The sequence below is a fragment of the Heptranchias perlo genome, chromosome 39, assembly GCF_035084215.1.
Source record: "Heptranchias perlo isolate sHepPer1 chromosome 39, sHepPer1.hap1, whole genome shotgun sequence".
Lineage (NCBI taxonomy): Eukaryota > Metazoa > Chordata > Chondrichthyes > Hexanchiformes > Hexanchidae > Heptranchias > Heptranchias perlo.
Genome location: NC_090363.1, coordinates 10,012,288 through 10,015,689, shown reverse-complemented (window position 1 = coordinate 10,015,689; position 3,402 = coordinate 10,012,288). Strand labels below are relative to the sequence as shown.

At 47.2% G+C, this 3,402-nt stretch overlaps 1 pseudogene; it reads right to left on the bottom strand.

Annotated features, from left to right (window-relative positions):
- The window catches only part of LOC137304995 (pre-B-cell leukemia transcription factor 2-like), a 34,506-nt pseudogene extending 33,830 nt beyond the window's left edge, over positions 1-676 (bottom strand).
- Positions 677-3,402: the final 2,726 nt, after the last annotated feature.

Sequence of the window (3,402 nt, the reverse complement as noted above, 5' to 3'; positions counted from 1 at the left end):
TGGTTTCATTCTGTGGCAATTCAATGCATGTTTCCTGACAGACAAATAAATTCACATCATAAAACACAAAGCCACGCAGAATGCAAAAATAAAACTTTTAAACGCATACTTTAAAAAAAAACCAGATCATATTAACACAATAAAAAACTGATTTATATTTTGCCTTAACATTGCAAGAGAGAGAGAGGGAGAGAGGGGGGTTTAAAATAATGAAACTAACTTGGCTTGAGCTTCGTCCAGACTTTGGTCGGTGATGGTCATGATCTGATGCAGAATATCCCCGATGTCTTGCTTCCTCCCGTCTCCATTATCCGTGGGGTTTTCGTGCATGTGAGCACTGAGGGGCTGGAGGCCGCCCTGTACTGGGTGCCCGGGAATTCCCACTCCGCCTCCGCCTCCGCCGCCGCCACCACCAGCCCCTCGAGCTTGGAGCAACCGGTTCTGATCTTCCATCCTCCCTCCCAGGCAGAAAATGGAAAAAAGCAGGTCCAGCGTCTCTGGTTGAAGATTTCCGCCAAAATGTCCAAGTGATCCAAGGCAAACGGCGAGTTTTTCTATATGTGTGTGTGTGTGTGTTGTCTCTCTCTCTCTCTCTTTTTCCCTTTTGCCCTCCCTCCCTCCAACAAAAAAAGAGAGAGAGAGAGAGAGAAAGGAAGGGAGGGGAGGTGGTGGAAAGGAAAGAGGGGTGGGTGGGTGAGAAAGTGGAGATCCACTGAAATTTGGTTGTTTTTTTTTTGGTTTTGACAATTTCCCTGTTGAGTATAGAAAGCAGGTCCTGCGTCCTCGCTGCCAGCTGTGAAATTGTTGAGAATAAAAGATTTTCTTTCACACACACAGAAGAGAGAGAGAGAGAGAGAAAGTATCACAGCTCCCCAATTTTACTCTCCCATGTCAACTAGCTGTGTGCCTCAGTGCTGCCACGGTCGCTTACTTTGTAATGCAGATGGATGTTCAGAAGGAGAGAGAGAGAGAGAGAAACAAGAGAGGGGGGATGGGTTTCTTAAAGAGACATTGCCCTCCGATTATTTTCCAACAAAAACAATCTAAAAGTTCTTGTTAATTTTAGACTGTCTTGATTATTGGAAACAATTTTACAACACCAAGTTATAGTCCAGCAATTTTATTTTAAATTCACAAGCTTTCGGAGGCTTCCCCCTTCCTCAGGTGAACGATGTGAAATCGTTCACCTGAGGAAGGGGGAAGCCTCCGAAAGCTTGTGAATTTAAAATAAAATTGCTGGACTATAACTTGGTGTTGTAAAATTGTTTACAATTGTCAACCCCAGTCCATCACCGGCATCTCCACATCTTGATTATTGGAGAAACTTTACTCCGTAAGGTTGGGAGAATATTCAGTGAAATAAAGACGTGCATTTATATAGCGCCTTTCACTCCCTCAGGACGTCCCAAAGCGCTTTAACAGCCGTCGAAGTACTTTATGAAGTGCAGTCACTGCTGTAATGTAGGAAACAAGGCAACCACAAGATCCCACAAACTGCATGGGAGGACCCTAGGCAAGACAGAGGGTCAGAGGGATCTTGGTGTGCAAGTTCACAGATCCCTGAAGGCGGCGGAACAGGTAGATAAGGTGGTAAAGAAGGCATATGGGATACTTGCCTTTATTAGCCGAGGCATAGAATATAAGAGCAAGGAGGTTATGATGGAGCTGTATAAAACACTGGTTAGGCCACAGCTGGAGTACTGTGTGCAGTTCTGGTCGCCACACTACAGGAAGGATGTGATCGCTTTGGAGAGGGTGCAGAGGAGATTCACCAGGATGTTACCAGGGCTGGAGCGCTTCAGCTATGAAGAGAGACTGGGAAGATTGGGTTTGTTTTCCTTGGAGCAGAGGAGGCTGAGGGGGGACATGATTGAGGTGTACAAAATTATGAGGGGCACAGGTAGGATGGATACTAAGGAGCTTTTTCCCTTCGTTGAGGGTTCTATAACAAGGGGACATAGATTCAAGGTAAAAGGCGGGAGGTTTAGAGGGGATTTGAGAAAGAACTTTTTCACCCAGAGGGTGGTTGGAGTCTGGAACTCACTGCCTGAGAGGGTTGTGGAGGCAGGAACCCTCACAACATTCAAGAAGCATTTGGATGAGCACTTGAAATGCCATAGCATACAAGGCTACGGACCAAATGCTGGAATATGGGATTAGAGTAGACAGGGCTGATGGCCGGCGCGGACACGATGGGCCGAAGGGCCTCTATCCGTGCCATATGACTCTATGACTCTATGACTCAATGTGTTGGTTGAGGGATAAATATTGGCCTGGACAGCAGGGAGAACTCCCCTGCTCTTCTTCAAAGTAATGCTGTAGGGCCTTTAACATCCACCTGAGGGGGCAGATGAGGCCTCGGTTTGATGTCTCATCCGAAAGAGGGCACCTCCGACAGTGCAGCACTCCCTCAGCGCTGGGCATCTTCGGGTAAGCGTTCTCCAAGGCGGCCTTCGAGACACACGACAACGCAAAATCGTCGAGCAGAAATTGATAGCCAAGTTCCGCACCCATGAGGACGGCCTCAACCGGGATCTTGGGTTCATGTCACGCTACACGTAACCCCACCAGCGAAAAAAGAGTTATCTGTTTTTAATACAACGGGTCATTCTCTCTCTTTCTCTTCCTTTCGGATGTTTCTCTCTCTCTCTGTCTTTGGGTTCGGACCGTTTGTATATTCAGTAGTCCTGTATGAAATGTCTCTCTGTCTGATTGCCTTGACAACGGGCAGTTGGAAAGATTATCTGTAATCACCAGGCATTGTTCTCTGACTATATATGCAGTAACCTTCAAGGAATCCCACACTCACCTGACGAAGGAGAAAGCCTCCGAAAGCTTGTGGTTTTCAAATAAAACTGTTGGACTATAACCTGGTGTTGTAAGATTCCTTACATTTGTCCACCCCAGTCCATCACCGGCATCTCCACGTCACTGAAGTAACAGCATAGGGTTTTGTGCTCAATCCTCGAGGAGTGGGACTTGAATCCACAATATTCTGATTTAGGAGAGGGTGTGCGACCCACTGGGTTAAGGGTGCCACCAAAGGTCATTGGGGCCAATAGTAGACCTCGTCCTCCCAACACATCTGTCAACCCAAGCCATGAGCAAATGCAGCAGAGAGCAGGGATGGAAGGTGGGACCTCCCAGAGCTGTGCAGCTCTGAGTTCCACACCGGGCGGGACACCTACCTACTCCTTCAGGTCTTCATCTCTTGACGTTTTTTTGGAAAGGACGTGAGTGCCGGGCTCAAACGGACACACTGCCCTCATTTTCTTTCAATCTCGTCACTGTTGGCTCCTCTCTGGGACTGTGCTTTTGGATTTTGACGCATCGCCATGGCGACGGCGCCTCTTTAAAAATAATAAGGAGGATGATGATAGTTGATTTATGGATCAATTGATC